Raw genomic sequence first — 20,324 nt, forward strand, 5'->3', positions numbered from 1 at the left:
ATCTGTGAGAAGCTTGTTTTAATCCATAGATTGATTTCTCAAGCTTACACACTCTATTAGAAAACTTTGCAAAAACAAAACCCTTTGGCTGACTCATGTAAACATCCTCAACCAACTTCCCATTAAGGAAAATGGTTTTGATATCCATCTACCAAATTTCATAGTCATGAAATGCAACTATGGTGAGCATTATCCTAATATATTTTATCTTAGCCACTGGTGAGAAGGTCTCATCATAGTTAACCCATGGGGTTTGAGTAAAGCCCTCCGCAAACAGGTAAGCCTTGAAAGTGTGTACCTTTCCATCCATGCCAGTCTTCTTCTTGAAGATCCATTTGCACCCAACTGTCTTATGACCTGGTACATTATCAACCAAATTCTAAAATTGGTTGACATACATGGACTTGATCTCCCTGTCCATTGCCTCTTTCCATTTGGCTGCCTCGGGGCCTACTTTTTCTTATTTGTAGTTAGTTGGTTCATCCAAATTTACCAATTTACTGTCACTGATAAACGTGTCACCATCTATAGTTATCTGGAAACCACATAACTCAGGTTTCATTCTAACTCTAGTGGAACGCCTAAGAGGTATTGACTTGTCAACTGGTGCAACTAGCATTTCTTCCCCAGGTTGAGCCCTAGCATCTTCAGAGGTTCCTTCATGATTTAATTCTTGGATTTCTTCAAGATCAATTGTACTCCTACTATCCTCTTTGCATATGAGTTCTCTCTCTGGAAAGACTCCCCTTCGTTCTACAAAGACCACGTTCTTACTAGGTCTGTAGAATAGATATCCAAAGGAATTTTGTGATAGCCGATGATAATACATCTCCCACTTCGAGGTTCAAGCTTGTTGTGAGTCTCTCGTCTAACGAAAGCTTCACAACCCCAAACCTGGATATGTGGTAATAAGGGAACATTACCTGTCCACATCTCGTGAGTTTTTTTAGCAACCTTCTTAGTTAGCACAAGATTAAGAATATGGGAGGAAGTCTCTAAGGCATACCCCCAGAATGAAATGGGAAGAGAAGCTCGACTCATCATGGAACGAACCATGTCCAACAAGGTTCGATTGCACCTCTCAGCCACACCATTAGGTTGTGGTGTCCTAGGAAGTGTCAATTTAGAAACTATTTCACATTCCTTGAGATAGTCGCGAAACTCAATATTAAGATACTCACGACCTCTATCGGATCTAACCATCTTTATCTTCCTGCCCAATTGATTCTCGATTTCATGTTTAAACTCTTTGAACTTTACAAAGGTTTCGGACTTATGATTAAGTAACTAGATATAATCGTATCTGCTATAATCATTAGTAAAAGTCACAAATAATCGATTAACATACCTTGTGGTGGATCTGAAGGGCCCACACACATATGTTTGTATGTGGTCCAACAAACCTTCACCTCTTTCACAAAACCCAGTGAAAGGTGATTTTGTCATCTTACCCAAAAGACAAGATTTATATTCATCATCTGACCTTAGGTCAAATGATTCCAACACTCCATCCTTTTGGAGTTGGGTGATGCGTTTCTTGTTAATATGTCCAAGACAACAATGCTACAAGAACGCTTTGTATATACCATTAGACGAATCAATTTGGATTACACTATTGCCTAAATTGTATACACACATCATAGTTTAATACACACTATCACAAGGTAAAGCTTCAATATATAAAATACCATTTTTTGTAAGCAAAAATAGAACCATTCTCATCATTAAAAGAATATCTCAAACCTTGTTTAAACAATGCATGAAAGGAAATAATGTTTCATGTCATTTCTGACGAGTAACAACAATTCAATAAATCTAAACTAACTCCATCACTAAGCACTAGACTATAAACTCGAATCTTGGCGACAGGTGATGATCGCCTATTCCCCATGATCAAGTTTATTCTACCACGATCCACGTCCTCACTTCTTCTTAGCCCTTGAGAATCAGAATAAATGTGAATACCACATCCTGTATCAAGGACCCAAGAATGAGAAGATGATGAGGTTTTAGATAAGATAGTGTATATACCTGAAGAAGTTAGCTTCACTTTGCGTCTTTGATATCTTGCAGATACTTTTGGCAGCTTCGTTTCCAATGCCCTTTGTCGTTGCAGTAAAAGCAAGTGGCCTCTTTGGGATCAGAGACAAGGGCATCAGAGCTGGATTTTCCTTTGGGTCCATTTCTTGATGACCCAACTTAAGATTTTTCCTTCTGGATTTGATTTAGAGGACCTTTCCTCTTTTTCCCTTTCACCTTAACCAATGGCCAGAATAGGAGCACTAGCAGGAGTCGAGGCAACACTTTTTCCCTTCAATCCCGCTTCAGCTGTTCGCAGGAAGTTATGAAGTTGAGACAAAGCGGTCTTATTTTTCTTCAAATGATAAGTAAAAATAAACTGATCATAACAACTTGGCAAGGAGTTCAAGACTATTTTAATAGGCAACTCCTCATCAAACTTCACATTTAGCTTGACAAGCTTGTCCACATATCATTACATTCTTTACATGTGGCTGCTACCAGATTCTCCCTCTTTCATCTTGCTTGCTATGAGGGAATTTACCACATCATACTTTTCCTAATGATCTCGCTTATGGTGCTTCTCCGTAAGGTCGTTGTTCATTTCGTATTTTTCCTAGCTGCACTTTCTCTATTGCGAGTCGTGCAATTTTGGTGTTGGCCCTATTATTATCTGGGGGAACGCCTGGAAATGGCCCACACGAGAAGTAATCTGGAAAACATTTGAGTTGATTAGACATTTCCATGGCATTAATGATCTATTATGAATTAATGTCTCTTCGCCAAAGATCTTCAGTCGGTACCTTCTTAATTTGGTGGTCGAAAGGTGCTAAGGGCATCTTGTCCGAAGTGTTGGTATCTACGACTTTCTCTCGGGGAGTTTGCTCAACTCTAGGATCCTCGATGTATTGTGTCAATTCTTTTTATGTGTTTGGTTATCTTTGGACATTCTAATCTCTATCCATTTGGGTGGCATTAGCCCTTTTGGTGGTAAATAGAGATTCACCCAGGGTTGGAGAGAGTTCTACTCCAGCTTTTTCTGGCTGGTAGAGGCCTGGTCCAAGTCTTTCTTTGTATTTTGTTTCATTTTTTGTAAGGGTCTCTTGAATCTTGCTCCGATTTGAAGTGATTTCTACTTGGTCATCCGAAGATTGGCCTCCCCCAACCTTTAGAATGAACTCACATGTACTTGGTGTCATCTGCCTTCTCACGGTATCGTGGGGTGGGATTGCCTCGCTCAGGTCAAGGTAATCAATGTGCTTTTACTATCGTTTTCCATGTATTCTTGTTGCCATTCGGCTTGTGACCCAGCTAGGGGAGATCGCTTCCCGGGGATGCTTACACATACTAGCTTTACGACTTCATGTTTTTTTTGTCTTTCTCTTCTCACCTACTCCCCCCCTTTTATTCGTCTATTGAGATTCGTGCTTGCCTTGGGGAGCATGGACCTAAAAGTAACGGTGTGTGCACGGGCTGGAGACAATGATAGTGGCCAATCTAGTGATTGTGCTAAACTTTACGGTGTCGTGGATCGTCGATGGTATGGATCGTAGTTGGAAAAGCGATGGTGGTCCGTGCACGATGCCATGCTCTTCCGGGTAGTGTACTACTGAAAATCTTATCGCACATGTGGCCCTGTATCTCCCGTCATAAATAATTATAGTAAGAGGGAGACGTATCTTTCCTATCGTAACTTGTGCCCTATAAACCCTGTGAGGGGACTGACAGTCGGAGGTGTTAACCTTTCCTTCTAGGATTTCGACAATTGTCAAAAACAGTGCTCATAAAGGATGACAGTACCGTTGCCATTGTCTATGTAGATACGTTAATTTGTATCTGATGTATGTGGTCAGTTATCAAGAGCAGATCCATGAGGTTCTAGTATGTCATCCTTAGATCCTCTTATGAAAAACTAATATTGACGATGTTTTTAGAGAGTACATCGATGTCGTCATCCGTTTTGTAGCACAGCTCCTCTTACAGGGGCCTCATGATGGTAAGGATCTCCTCTTTAATTTGGCACTTACTAGCACCCTTTCAATCTCGGGAATTTCTCTAGTCTGAATCAAACTTGGACCTCAAATCTCTTGCGATTATTGTGAGGTCTCCGGTTAGATGTTTTTCAACCATTTCCTTCCTCAGAACTGTGCACTCGCCGTTATCGTGGGTTTTTCTCTTGTGATACTCACAATATTTCCTTTCTCTTTGTCCACCTTTAGAGGTGTTTTTTCAACGACATGCACCTCGGCTCGGTGGCTCCGAGGCTTATCTTTATCGAATGAGCGAAATATGTGAGATGTGTGTCTCGAGTGTCAATTGTGTTTATCATGACATCTATCATGGTGATCTCGGTGGTTAGGGCTCTGTACTGGACGTGAGTTTTCTTCTTCTTGTCGGATGTATGTGTTTACAATGGCCTTTAGGTTAGCTTCCTTCCTCTCCTCGCCCTTGATCTGTCTGAGGTATTTCTCGATCATATATTTGAGCTCGTCTCTCGATCGGGGTTCTATCCCTTGCATCTTATTTGACGGAGGGTCGGGGAATAGTCCTTGGGGGAAGGCACCAATTACTTGGAATTGCTCATGGCTTGGGACGTTGAGCATCACTAGGGTGAACTTGTCATAATATGCTTATATTGACTCTCCTTCTTTATGCTTACATGCCATTATAGAGTTCGCATCTCCTATCCCCTTTCTCAGTTGCATGAAATTGTTGAGGAAAAGGTATTGTAACTACTCAAAAGTCGAAATGTTTCCCGGTCGCAGCGCCATGATCCATTTTCCAGTGTTTCATGATAATGTGATAGGGAAGTATGTGCAAATGAATCGCTTATCCATCCTTAGTGAAGACATTGTCCACTCATTGGTGTCGATGTACTCGTCGGGGTCGGTTATGTCGTCATACCTGGGGATGTTTGGTATCATCACTGAGTGCGATATCCCATACGCTTGGATGGACATCGCTGCTTGCGAGATGTATGGTTCCTACTGGGAGCTCAATTGTATGCTTTGTTGCAGCTATGAGCTTGTTTCCGACTGCTGGAGCATGTTCAAGATTGAATCCTGAGGCTATTGAGCATAAGTGTTGAGCTGTATGCCGATGACAGGTGAGGGTTGTATTCTTGCGGAGGCGGTGTTTGGGGTTGGATCTATGCGACTGCTAGAAATAGGGGTTAAGCATCGGAGGTTGTTGAGCAACGAGTGGGATATGTGGCATTCCTGCTACTGGGGAGAACTGATAGCTTGACATTGGGTATTGACTGGAGGATAGTATGGTCAATGGGGATCACACGTTCGTCCTTTCTTGCTGAGGTAGCGATTACGTCTAAGAAACCGTCGGTCATGACTGTTGAGTCGACAGTTGTGACTGTTGGGTCGGTGGTTGTGAGTGTTGTGTCATTGTCAACTGAGATGTTGTGATCGTCGTTGTAATCGGTTGCTCTATTGTGATAGGCAACGGTCGCCATAGTCCGACGATTGTTTCCGTTGTGGTTCCTGTTATTAGAATTGATGTTTGTGCTTTTGGTGTGGGTGTGGAGGCTTGTCCGTTTGACATATGGTTGTGCGTCGTCGAGCAACGACATTGTTCTGAGCATACTTGTTTCTCCTTTGTTCGACGCCGCATGTTCCTTTCCCATCATTGCCGCTGTCTAGGGTCTTTTTGAGGTTGTGTAACTCTGAGTACACGCCCGAATGGCACCAAATGTTGTGATATCTGCTTCGAGCTTAAATTCGTTTGTGGTAATTTCGTCTGAGTTAATCCTAATAATCACAACAAAGAAAGAATCGACGTCAGTCGTTGTCCGGGAGGGGGACCCGTAACGAGGCTCCAACAGTCAAGTCAATAATTGGATGAGAAAATTATGGTTGTGCTTAAGATAGAGAAGGATGTGATCCCTTCTTTTGGAGAAGAAGAGCTTCCTTTATACCTGTCGTCGGAGGTGCATGTCCCTGACAGTACTTTTTGTGTTGTCTGAACTGCCCAGACGTGAGTTGTCCTATTAGTGGATCGTGTACTACTAACGGTTATCTGCTATTGGTACAAAACCACTGAAGAGTAACGCTCTGAGCACTACACTTGTTGCCATGGGAGTGGTTGGTACTATTTTGGCTTGTTATGGACCGAAGCCTCTTATCCTGAGTTGGACCTTTGCGGTAGAGCGTCGGGGTCTAAATGCGAAGCCGTGAGGGCAAGGGCCCAGACCTCACACTTACGTTGTGTAGCGACTATTAATTAGGTCGTCCTTTAGATAATCATCTGGTTATATATGACATATTCCTAGAGCGATAAGTTAACACCTATTATCATGCACACATCCCCCATAGGGATAAGGATTAGATCAATCGGGTAAGACACCCTAAAAATCTCCAAAACACAACCCCAAAAAACGCTCGATGTAGAAATCCCATGCTTGTTGGAGATGGAAACTCACAACGAGCACTCCAACTCTACAAGAGACTTATCAAAACTCCTGCTGAAGAACTAAGACACAAAGGACCAACTCACACCCAAGTCAAAATGCACAAGAGCAGGCAAGGAATTCACTAAGAAGGTACCTAGCACAATAATAAACATAAGCATACCATAAAATAATTGGACAGAATAGTAAATGAAAACATACCAGTAACGACGTTCGGCGCCGCCCTGGCCTCCTCTACTATGAGCCAGAAAGCACGACGTCGATCCCTCAGGGGCTCCGCCCTACCCTGGCTTCCATTCGTGATCCTCCATGTAGTCGCAGCTGGAGCCTACACCGGCCTTGGATTGAGCTGGAGTCTGCCCTTGCTCCCTCATCTGGGTCTTTATCTCAATCTCTTGCCTCCTCACAGTATCCTAAAACTCGACGATGGTACTGTAACACTGGGTAGACACAAACTATTGAATATCAGTATTGAGCATGATCAAGTATCGTGTCATCTAAGCCTGCTCCAAATCAACAAATTTGAGACAGAATAGAGCCCTCTAAGTAAACATCCTGGTAATCTCCATCACCAACTCCATCATGTGCCTCAAATCTAAATACTCCTTAGCCAACATCTCCCTCTCCACTAGGGGAACATACCTCGTGTAAAACATCTTGGAGAACTACTCCCAAGGAACATCAGTCATCTGCTCAGAAGTGTAGGAACCAGTCATTAGGTTCCACCAATCCTTTGCGCCCAGCCGAAGGAGGTTCAGGGTGCACCTGACCTTCCAGTCCTCCAGACAGGAATAGGTGAAGAAGCAACCCTCCACACCATAAATTCATCTCATAGCCACAATTAGGTCCCTGACCCCGTCAAACTCTGGGAGCTTCATGTTGTTGAAGCCTAGGTACTGAAATGAACATCCTCCTTTGCCTCCCACAGCATCGACGACTACAGTGGCTACAACAATAGCAACCTTAGCCACGAAGGCATACCGCTCATCAAACAACTTAATCATAATGGTCTTGATAGAACCAAAAAAACCTTGGGGATGGCACCCCGGACAGCAACAACTACTTCAATAGTGATCAACTCACAGACGTCGTTATCTATCAATCCTGGTCTATCATGGCCACTAGCTCCAGAACTAGATCCTCTCGTGAAAACTACTGAAAATAAACCAAAAATATATTAGAAATGCCATAATTATACTATTACAACCATCACATGGAGGCTAAACCCTCAGGGTTTGTGACTTCCTTGTTACATGTATGGGTCATGTGCTTTATATAGTACGGGCCTATAATATGTTCCACATCTACATTATTTGTCTCAGTGGATCATCCCAAACTACCCGAAAACAAACCCATAACTAGGATACGCATACCTCCAATACTCACTCTCTTGAGAGTGGCTAATGACTCCTCATATGGCCGGCTTCTCACATGTTCACTCATGAAACAGCCACCAACCCTATAGCCGCTCGTACATGCTAATCATATATAACGATGGATCCCATATACAGTCAAATACTTGATTATACCCTAAGCCAACAACCAAACAAGGAACAGGAAATAAGGGTAAACTAAACATTCTCAGGCTATAGAATCTTAGTTATGTATAACTATGATGCACACACTAAACAACTACAGTAATGATAGCAATTTCATTTAACATATAAGAAGTTCTCCTAGGCTATTAGGCATCATACATCAAGAAATTCTATCATGTGATTCCAGAAGATCCTTAGCCTATCACTAGCATGCAGATCTATCAAAAACATCATAAACAAATAACAGTGTGGGTAACTTGGGGTGTACTTTCTTGCTCCACCTGATCATACATATCTTATCCTTCCTTGGTTACTCTTGAAAACAATTTTGAAAACAAACTGGAAAACCATTTGAAAACTATTACAAATCTTTAGTTTAAGTCTGGAGTCACATGAATGCTCATCCAATTCTCTCAAACCAGGGCTCTAATACCAACTTGTAACATCCAAAATCACAGTAAAATTTTTCATTTTTAAATTAAAGAGAAATCATTGTTTTCAATCAAACCCAAGTAATAAAAGCCCACTATCAAGTACAATTCTTCCAAAATCAATGTGTCATAACATCTCCAAAACATATCACTAAATGATACACCATTACTTTCTCTCGATTATCTGAAGTACCTGAAACATAAAACTTGAACTATAAGCCAAGGCTTAGTGAGTTCCCCCAAAGTACCACACACAACCAAACAGATAACAACATGCATAATATGAGCCTTCAACTTGACTGGACCGCCTCACAGGGCCTACAGCCTATCTAGACCGCTCTTTTTTCGGCCTGACTAGACCGCCTCTCGGGCCTTTAGCCTACCCGGACCACCACTGGGTATCTTAGCCTTCAGCACAAAGCAAGGCCGTCACAAACCAATAACCATAACATGTCAAAATATACAATAAAAATCAATAACCGGAAAGTACAAGTAATCATACACATTTACCAATCTAACATATACTCGGTGAACACAAGTAATCATACATATCTACCAGGCTAATACATAACCATCATAACATCATTTCAATATACCATGATAAATAATCTAATGGGACGACATTGGTGTCTTTAACCCATAAGTACAGTAAGGAAAACTCAACCCACAACTTGAAAGGTAGATGAAAAGAATGAAGCTTCAAATACCAACTCTACAGGTCACCTATATAACAAATAGTGACCTAATCTCAATCTACGAATCACAATATCCCAAATGTCCTAAAGTCAAACTTGGTCTAAGTCAACGGCTAATGGTCAAATTCAAAGTCAAATCCAGCTATTCGTCATGCCTTGGGTATCCTTGGCCACGTCGTGGCTGCTAGTCAACAAATCAAACGGGTCTCGATGCAATCGCCATGTCGTGGCAACCTAAGCCGTGTTGTGGGGACTAGTCTAGACAGCTTATACCATTAAGTCATTTTTCCCCCCAACTTCAAGACCTCCAACATTCAGATATGGTCCTTCTTGTGGTCTTAATGGATAAAGTTTCCTACTTTATTCCTCAAGACCCCTCAATAAGTCAAAATCCCAAACCCTAACTCCTAAGGACAAATTAAATCATCAAAACTCTCATTAAGAACCCAATCATTAGAGTTGCACCTCCAAATTTTTCCAGAATGACTTCATACTCGTAATAAACTCTAAAAATTATGGCTTTATAGACATGCATGTCCAATGCATGTCCTTTCCATTTTAGGTCAAAATGAGGGTTTATGGACAATCCCCCATGCATGATGTTGAAACTCAATATTACTCGTGATCCAAAGTATCTGAGGCCCAAAATGGCCCGGTGAATCATAAAGTTGCAAACTTTATGAAATCACACCACTCAAAGCCATCAAGACATGAAGAAAATGGACAAATTAAGAAATCTAGTAACATGGCAAGAAAAAGGTTGGATCTTAGATAATAACCAAGGTCTAGGAGATGTACTAGCTAATGAAAATCATTCTTGCCAAGTAACTACTACACCAAGGGCTTCCTTCTTGCCATGTTACTAGATCTCTTAATATGATTGGTGAGCAGCCAATGACATTGGGTTGGATACAGTCAAAGCAATATTGCACTAAAGAGATAAAAGGAACGATCGAACCTCGACCACGAGAGACATGGTGTTGTGCGATGAGTCTATGTAGCACTGCTTTTTTGATACTCCTTTCTCCTCAAGAGTATGATCCAATTGCTGCGATGCAATGTAGCTTTTGCTGATAATGTGAGGTAGGGCTGGCCTACTAATGACATTATGCAAAGAAAGGCTGCTATATAATAATGGTGTCGATAAGATGGTTGGCCAAGGTAGCTAGGAAGCACAAACTCGCCATACAGTTTCTGAGATTGTCATTTGGCATTGTTTATCGAGCTTGAAATTTCGTAAAGAAACTGTGACGTACTCGATCCATGATTCCTGCCTCCTAGTCACGCCCGAAAGTTGTCCATAAAAACACCAATGAGGAAAACGTGCATGCTCCAGCGAGGGGGGGATGAGATACGCGGACATCGCTAGGTAGCAGGTTATATTTCTATGTCTAGGAGAAACTTTGCATGACTGGTTAGCAGTGCACGTTTCGTGAGTCCCTTGTAAATGTTTTACAGGACGAGCTTTACTCAGCGAGCCTGCAGCCGATACACTTTGACTTTTGCAGCATTTGGAGTGGTTATATGAAAAGACAACATAATGAAATCATATGTCGAATTGAATTTCCTTTCAAGGTGGTTTCGAGACACTTTTCGGAGTATCAATAGTAGCATACTGCTCTTATCCCCCCTTTTCCTTCAAAAACCAAGTGAACCGAGCTACAACGCTTATTCTGAAAAGTGTATCTTGTTTAGCGAGGTCGTAGCGTATGAATGCTTGACTGAGGTTGATTCTTGTCTTGCAGAGTTGGTGGGATATTTTTTTGTCATACGCTTGCTTTCTTTGTTCCTGGATGGTTCATTTTAGCCACTGGTTTAGTTTCTTCTCCAAGGATAATGATGGTCCATGACATTTATTTGTTCATGATTTTCCTATTAGAGGGATTTTTTTCCAAAGGTTTGTGTTGGCCTTAGGAATTGATGGAGAGTGACTCCTACTTGCTCTGTAAGGTGTTAAGACTTGGAGGGTGCTTCTCTTTGACAGGGGAAAGTTGTTTAGTTCAACGACTTAAGATTCATACTTAACCAAAGTTTTCTGGTTTTGCCTGGGAGTTCACGCTCGGGCTTCATCCTTTCTTGGAGCCGTTAGCCTGTAGTTTTAGGCTAAGGTCTTAGCTAGCCTTTTTTATGGACCATGGTTGGTTCACTTTTATTAGGGTATTCTCCTTTAGGCGAATTTTTCTAATTACCCTTTAAGACTTTCCTCTAAGTCTTCGGCAGAAGAGTGTCGCACTTCGGGCCTAGTGATCTAAGTTAAGCCGAGATCGTCACCTCGAGGCGTTTAGGACTTAGGTATTTTTATAGCAAAGGAATGGTTATAATCCTTTAAATCCCTTGTTCATGTTATGGGAAAAGGTAGTGGGACTTTGGACTAGAATAACATGTTTATGGAAAGGTTATGAGCCTCTAAAGCCTATTGTTGCATCCTTTCATCGATTTTGCTAAAGTGATGTGGATGATCAGTCCTTGTTACCACTCAGTAAATGTGCACAACCTCTTATTAAAATGATATCAAGCTTGATTAATATTTGACACTAAATGGGCCCAAAACAAGAACTAAATGTTGGGGTGTGATTATCCTCTTAGAGTTAGATCACATTGCCATCACCTTTGATGTGTCTTATTTAGGGGTGGCAATTTATGAGACGACATGACAAAAATACACGAAACGAAACGAAATTGGGACGAAGCTAAAATTTGAATTCGTGTTCGTGTTGTGTTCGTGTTAACTATAAAAAACACGATGTCGTGTCGTGACGTGTTCATGTTCAAAATTCGACACAAAATTGACACAATTTAGCAGTCGTGTCGTGTCGTGTTCGTGTTACATAAAACTTTGTCATGTCGTGTCGTGTCAGACAGAAACACGAAACGATAGCACGATTTTCCACCCCTAGTCTTATTCTTGTGACATCCGGATTTCTAGGTACATTATTTATTCATTTATTTTGGAGATTTTGGAGGGACTCGACGAGTTGATGCTTAGACTCGCCAAGTAAAGTCACGAATTCCATCCGGGTTAATGAGCGAACTCGGCGAGTCGACTATTGGACTTGGCGAGTCCGCGCAGTTTAATGAAACCCTAATACCTGGGGTTTGAGGCCTATTTAAAGGGGCTTATAGCCACCAATTGCGGCTAACAAACCCCCTAAGTGAAACCCTAAGCGATCTAGAGCATTTGTGTGGAAGGAGGGGCCATTTTTTATCCTTGTGTGGGTGTTTTTGCAAGAAGAAGGTGACCAAGGCAAGAAGGAGCCGAAAAGGGTGCTATTCTGTGGATTTCAGAGCCTAAGAACTTCTTATTGAGGTATATAGTCGATCCTTCTTCAGTTTTGGGTGTTAATCCTTGAGAGTTAGGGTTTTTAGCCCATTTAGAGTGTGATTGATGGTGCAATTGGTCCCTTCTTGTGTTGAGGCTTCGGATCTGGATCCAGAGAGGTCCAAAGACCTTAACTCCCTGATCTTTATGGGGTGACTTTGGGTAATATGAGCTTAGGGTGACATATTGAAGCCATTTCTTCAAATAGAGCCATTGGATCTTTGCATGGGCATCAAGATCCAGACTTTATGTGTTTATATTGCTTAAGGAGGCCAGATATATGGGTTAGAGGAACGGATCTGACCTCAAGAGGTCATTTGAGCTTGAGCATGGCATGAACTCGCCGAGTCCCAAGAATAGACTCGACGAGTAGGGCTAGGGTTTCCCATAGTTCACTCAGTGAGTAACTTGCCGAGTTTAAGGAATGACTCGGTGAGTCAGAGGGAAATAGAAGACTGGAGTTCACGGCGGAACTCACCGAGTTCATAATGGGATTCGGCGAGTTGAGATAGGGTGGTCCCGCGATTCATGCCAGGTGTAACCCGTCGAGCAGGGGAAAGACCTGACGTGTCATGCGGGACTAGAGGGATAGTGGACACGCATAGACTCGTCGAGTCACCTAAGTGCACTCGGCGAGTTGGGTCAAAGTTTGACCATTGACTTTGTTGACTTTGAGGGTTTGGTCAACAATGGGGTCTTTGTGTCAAGAGAGGGGTAAAATGGTCTTTTACCCTTCTGAGGATGCCAAGAGAGGTTTGAGTCTATTCTAGACAGTTATATTTATGAAAGTATTTACTTTATGTGATTAGGTGGAGGCTAGACCATATTTCTACCGAGTCAGAGATTTACCGAGACATCTGAGGTGAGTCTTCTCACTATACATTACCTAGAGTGGTAACAGAGTTATGTGCTAGTGTATTGTATGCTATTTATGTGTTATTGTGATATGTGATATGCATGATACAGAGTTTCTAGAGTTAGGACCAGTGGGTCCATAGAGTTAGGGCTAGAGGGCCCACAGAGAGAGTTGGGACTGGAGGGTCCCACTGAGACACACTGACCAGAGGGTCAGCAGAGTTATAGCCTTGAGTGGCTAATATATGTTAGAGTGGTATTTTGGGGAACTCACTAAGCTTCGTGCTTACAGTGTTTTGTGTTATGTGTTTCAGGTACTAGTGAAGAGCACGGGAAGGCGTCGACATGATTCGTACACATACACATGGAGTTTTATGAATTTCGATCTTGGGAAATTTTTTGTGGAACAGAGATATGATACAATGAGATTTTATTAATAATTGTGAATGAAAAATGTGTTTTGAAAATGTGAAAAATTGCTTTAATTTTTACGGTGTTACAAGTTGGTATCAGAGCCTTGGTTTGAGGGATTCAGATGCATCTTCGGGCATATCTGAACTCAAACTGAGGATTTGAGAAAATTTTTGATAACAAAAAAATTTTAAAAGAGTAAAAATGGTTTTGAGACAAACAGAGCAGAGTCGTGTGTATGATCAGTCAGCGCCCGAACGATGATTTCCCAAAATACCCTAGCAATAAGTGTTATGAGATATATTATGCTATGTTATATGATGAGTTATTTTATGCATGCTAGAGTAGACTAGGTATTCTTATTAGGACTAGAGTAGCCTGATATGTGATCTCTTAGTCTAGGAGTTTGCTGCTACGGATGCTTGAGAGTGTTTAGATAGCAGTGAGGAGCTTATGAGAGATCTGCTAGTGAGTAGAATATGTTTATAGAGAGTAGAGTACTTGGGATTTGGGACTCTGGGACGAGGACTTGGGATGGATGTTTATGCGGTGTGGAGAGTAGTATTGGGCCCGTACTACTGAAGACATCGGGTCAGTGCACAGTCCAAGTAAGAATCCTTAGAGTACTAAGTAACAAGTAGGGTGGAGACATCGAGTGTGGGTATACTCGAGTGAGTCCCTAATATTATTATGTCATATTTCAGAGGGAGATCATGGTTGGGACACGCCACACACCAGGGAGCGGCAGTACTAGTGATGAGGAGATCCGTAGGATCATTCATGAGGAGGTGGCTATGGCCATCAGGGCAGAGATACTAGAGATGTTCGACTCTATCAGGACCACACGGATAGAGACATTTGATGAGAGATACGCTGCTCTTTCTGAGGCCGCGGTTTCTGCGGCCACTGCAGCTATAGGTGCGATTAGGCCGCAAGGTGGTGATGTGTTGCTGTTCCGGGAGTTCAGCAACACAAAACCACCGGAGTTTGATGGGACTCAGGACCCGATTGCAGCGATGAGGTGGATTTCATACATTGAGGGGTGTTTCTTTACTTGCTCATCTCCAGAGCATTTGAGAGTCCGGTTCGCATTAAACCAGCTTCGCTTGGGAGCGACGGACTCGTGGAAGTTTGTGACGGCGCATTATTCACCTGCTGAGCTTGCTTTAGTGACCTGGGAGAGGTTCACTGCTATGTTTCGAGATGAGTACGTTCCCCAGGTGGAGAGGGAGCATTTGGCCCAGGAGTTTCTGACCCTCAAGCAGGGTACTTAGTCTATTATAGTGATTACGAGGATGTTCCATGAGCGGGCGATGTTCTGCCTAGAGCATGTGTCCTCCGAGCAGGCATGTATGAGCCGATATCTGAGCATTTTGAGGAGGGATATACGAGAGTTTGTGGTGAACTCGACGTCCCGGACATTTGCTGAGCTTCAGGAAAATGCCTGGAAGAGGGAGATAGAGCTGGAGACCCAAGCTAGGGAGGAGGCTGAGTCTCAAGGGAGAGATCGACGACCGACGCAGTCTCAGCGGGCAGCCAAGCGGGCCATGCCCGCTGATTCGAGATCTGGGAGTCAGAGGGGCCGCACTTGTTGCAAGTGCGGCAAGAGCCACGATGGGGTGTACAGTGCGGGGTCTTGCTACAAATGTGGCAAGGAGGGGCATATGGCCAAGGATTGCCCCAAGGGGTTTACAGTATGTTTTCACTGCAGCTAGACCAGACACCGGAAGGCAGAGTGTCCGCAGTTGCGAGGGACAGCTCAGGGAGCATCTCAGGGATCTTCCCCTGCTGCAGTGAGAGCTACAGGCAGTCGGCCCGTAAAGGCCGAGGCACCGAAGGTGCGAGGGAGAGCCTTCCAATTGACCGCGGAGGAGGTCCGCGCAGCGCCCGATGTCGTGGCTGGTATGTATTCTTTCATGTATTTATTTTGATGATTGAGATATTGTGTTTATATTATGTTATGTGTAGGTACTTTTCTTGTGAGTTCTGTACCTGCCTTGGTGTTATTTGACTCGGGTGCGAGTCGGTCTTTTGTAGCTTTGGCTTTCAGTCAGCACATCAGTATTAGCCGAGAGGCGTTGAGTCGACCTCTGAGAGTTTCCATAGCTGACGAGAGGGCGGTATATGCCACCGAGGTGATCTGAGGGTGTGTACTTGAGATTTTCGGCATTGAGTTTCCGATTGATTTAGTTCCTATTGCGATGGGAGATGTCTGTGTCATCGTGGGCATGGACTGGTTGAGTAAATTTGGAGCGGTTATCGACTGCGAGAGACAGCTGGTGACCATACGAGACCATAGTAGGGGAGTTCTTTCAGTGTACGGCGAGGGTACGCGTTCTGGGTCAGCATTTTTTTCAGCCGCTAGAGCAAGACAGAGTCTACAGCTGGGTTGTAGTGGGTTTGTAGCGTATGTGATGGGTACGAGGGTTGATTCTGGGAGGCCGAGGTTAGTTGACGAGGTTCCGATAGTGCGAGAGTTCCCGAATGTTTTCCCAGAGGAGTTGTCGGGCGTGCCTCCTGAGAGGCAGGTAGAGTTTCGTATCGATTTGGTTCCGGGGAAGCACCTATCGCCTTGCACCTCCAGAGATGCAAGAGTTATCCTCGCAGCTTCAGGAGCTGCTGGGGAAGGGGTTTATTCGGCCGAGCAGTTTGCCGTGGGGAGCGCCTATCCTCTTTGTCAAGAAAAATGATGGTTCACACCGGATGTGCATTTATTACCGGGAGTTGAACAAGTTGACGGTCAAGAATCGTTACCCATTGCCAAGGATCAACGATTTGTTCGATCAGTTACAGGGAGCATCTTGGTTCTCCAAGATTGACTTGAGGTCTGGATATCATCAGATGAGGGTATGAGATGAGGATATCTAGAAGACAACGTTCATGACTCGTTACGGGCATTACGAGTTCGTGGTGATGCCTTTCGGGCTCACCAATGCCCCGACGGCGTTCATGGATCTCATGAACAGAGTGTGCAGGCCGACATTGGACCACTCAGTGATACTGTTCATAGACGATATATTGGTATATTCGAGATCCAAAGAGCAGCATGAGGAGCATTTGAGGGAGATCCTTGGAGTTTTGAGATCGGAGAGGCTTTATGCCAAATTCTCCAAGTGTGATTTCTGATTATGAGAGGTCCAGTTCCTTGGGCACCTCGTTAACCAGAATGGGATATTGGTCGATCCGGCCAAGATTGAGGCAGTGATGAGTTGGGAGGTGCCGAGATCCCCCACTTAGATCAGGAGTTTCTTAGGATTGGCAGGCTATTACCGGAGATTTATCAGGGATTTCTCCAAGATCGTCGTGCCACTCACCAAGTTGACCCGGAAGGGTGTTGCTTTTTCATGGGGCCCAGAGAAGCAGGCCTCCTTCGAGACACTACGCCAGAGACTATGCGAAGCCCCGGTGTTAGCCCTTCCGGAGGGGATGGAGGACTTCGTAGTGTATTGTGACGCGTCGATATCGGGGTTGGGAGCGGTGCTTATGCAGAGGGGGTATGTGATAGCATACGCATCGAGGCAGCTGAAGCCTCATGAGATGAGGTATCCCACCCACGATCTGGAGTTGGGGGGCAGTGGTGTTCGCCCTCAAGATCTGGCGTCACTATCTGTATAGGGTTCGGTGTACCATATACCCAAATTGCATCGATGCCCCTAGCAGTCCATCCAGGTTAATGAGCAGACTCGGCGATTTGATGCTTAGACTCGCCGAGTAGAGTCGCGAATTCCATCCAGGTTAATGAGCAGACTCGGCGAGTTGACTAGTGGACTCGGCGAGGCCGCGCTGTTTAATGAAACCCTAATCCCTGGGGTTTGAGGCCTATTTAAAGGGGCTTATAGCCACCAATTGCGGCTACCAGACCCCCCTGAGTGAAACCCTAAGTGATCTAGAGCGTTTGTGAGGGAAGAAGGGCCATTTTTAATCCTTGTGTGGGTGTTTTGCAAGAAGAAGGTGACCAAGGCAAGAGGGAGCCGAAGAGGGTGCTATTATGTGGATTTCAGAGCCTAAGAACTTCTTATTGAGGTATATATTCGATCCTTCTTCAGTTTTGGGTGTTAATCCTTTAGAGTTAGGGTTTCTAGCCCATTTAGAGTGTGATTGATTGTGCAATTGGTCCCTTCTTGTGTTAAGGCTTTGGATCTGGATCCAAAGAGGTCTAGAGACCTTAACTCCCTGATCTTTATAGGGTGACTTTGGGTAATATGAGCTTAGGGTGACATATTGAGGCCATTTCTTCAAATATAGCCATTGGATCTTTGCATGGGCATCAAGATCCAGAATTTACGTGTTTATATTGCTTAAGGAGGCCAGATCTATGGGTTAGAGGAACGAATCTGACCTCAGGAGGTCATTTGAGCTTGAGTATGGCATGAACTCGTCGAGTCCTAAGAACAGACTCGACGAGTAGGGCTAGGGTTTCCAATAGTTCACTCAGTGAGTAACTTTCCGAGTTAAGGGAATGACTCAGTGAGTCAGAGGGAAATAGAGGACTGGAGTTCACGGCGGAACTCACCGAGTTCATAATGGGACTCGGCGAGTTGAGTTGGGGTGGTCCCGCGATTCATGCTAGGTGTAACCCGTCGAGCAGGGGAAAGACCCGACATGTCATGCGGGACTAGATGGATAGTGGACACGCGTAGACTCGTCGAGTCACCTAAGTGCACTCGGCGAGTCAGGTCAAAGTTTGACCGTTGACTTTGTTGACTCTGAGGGTTTGGTCAACAATGGGGTCTTTGTGTCAAGAAAGGGGTAAAATGGTCTTTTACCCTTCTGAGGATGCCAAGAGAGGTTTGAGTCTAGTCTCGAAGAGTTATATTTATGAGAGTATTTACTTTATGTGATTAGGCGGAGGCTAGACCATATTTCTACCGAGTCAGAGATTTACCGAGACATCTGAGGTGAGTCTTCTCACTATACATTACCTAGAGTGGTAACAGAGTTATGTGCTAGTGTATTGTATGTTATTTATGTGTTATTGTGATATGTGATATGCATGATACAGAGTTTCTAGAGTTAGGACCAGTGGGTCCATAGAGTTAGGGCTAGAGGGCCCACAGAGAGTGTTGGGACTAGAGGGTCCCACTGAGACACACTGACCAGAGGGTCAGCAGAGTTATAGCCTTGAGTGGCTAATATATGTTAGAGTGGTATTTTGGGGAACTCACTAAGCTTCGTTCTTACAGTGTTTTGTGTTATGTGTTTCAGGTACTAGTGAAGAGCACGGGAAGGCGTCGACATGATTCGTACACATACACATGGAGTTTTATGTATTTTGATCTTGGGAAATTTTTTGTGGAACAGAGATATGATACAATGAGATTTTATTAATAATTGTGAATGAACAATGTGTTTTGAAAATGTTAAAAATTGCTTTAATTTTTACGGTGTTACAATTCTAGTCTTTCTACTTGCTCTAGGAGTAAGAATGGCGTGAATTGTGTGCCTTCCAAGTCTGGGGGATGGACCTCCCATATTGTGATTCGAGGACGCAGGCTCTATTCTAGTGCGTCTCTACTATCTGGTTAGTATGCTAGGTCCGTCCAGGCCACGGTAATGTGCCTGACATCAACAATTCTTCCGATGATAACATATAGAGTGAGGTTTCTGTGTGAGTATGCAATATCGATGTAGATATGTGTAGTATTGATTTACTTGAGAAAAGAGAGATAGGTAGACCTTGTATCCGAAGTAGGTCGATGTGTGTCAGACTTTGTTTTTCAATTAGAGCCTTTCTATCATAATTATGGTTACGCTTCGTAGAGTAGCGAAGATGTACCTGACACGCCCAAGGTAGTTGAGAAGCATGGTCTTACCATGCAATCTTTCAGACTGCTATTCAATGTAGTTGTTGTGTCGAGTTTTGAGGTCTGTAGATATATGCAACGTGCTTGGTCTTTGGTTCTCATTGTCCAATCACGGTCGAAAGTTGTCCACATAAACACTATTGGAGGAAATCTACACGCACCCATGCATGGGGATGAGATCCACAGCCAGCACCGAGTAAATGATTTTATTTCTATGCCCCCTAGGGGAAACTTTGGGTAACTGATCGGCAGTACACACTCTGCGAGTTCCCTGCAAATGCTCTACTGACCAAACTTTACTCCTTGAGCTTGCTGTCAGTACATTCTGATGAAGTGCTAGACTGGTTATCTTGAAAAGACGACACACTATGTTTGATAGTTAGTATGTTGTCTTGAAATCACAGACTGGTTTGCAATCGCTTCGAAGTGTTTCATGGAGTAGTAGCAATAGCGTACTGCTCTTCTCCCGTCCTTTTTTTTTGAAAAAATATAGGGGGTTGGATCGCAATGGATATTATGAATATGTGTTTTGTCGAGCAAAGCTTGTGGTATTCGAGCGCAGAGTGGCTAACTCTTAACTTGTAATATGGGCATTTTTGTTGTTAAGCTAACTCTATAAAAAGGTGGTTTAATGGGAGCCCAAAAAGTTGTTGGATCCCAAAAACTATTGAGCCTGCGACATAACTGTTTAGCCCTCTTGGAGGAGCCAAATGATGAAATTTCAACAGACCGTTGATTATCAGCCTGCTTTCTCAGTTGTTTTAGAATACTGGGTGATTCAAACTGCAATGCATCTTCTATAATTTATTTTTACTGGACGATACCGCAACAT

Source organism: Lactuca serriola, chromosome 8 (assembly GCF_051521515.1).
Source record: "Lactuca serriola cultivar US96UC23 chromosome 8, Lser_US96UC23_V15, whole genome shotgun sequence".
NCBI classification, from domain to species: domain Eukaryota; kingdom Viridiplantae; phylum Streptophyta; class Magnoliopsida; order Asterales; family Asteraceae; genus Lactuca; species Lactuca serriola.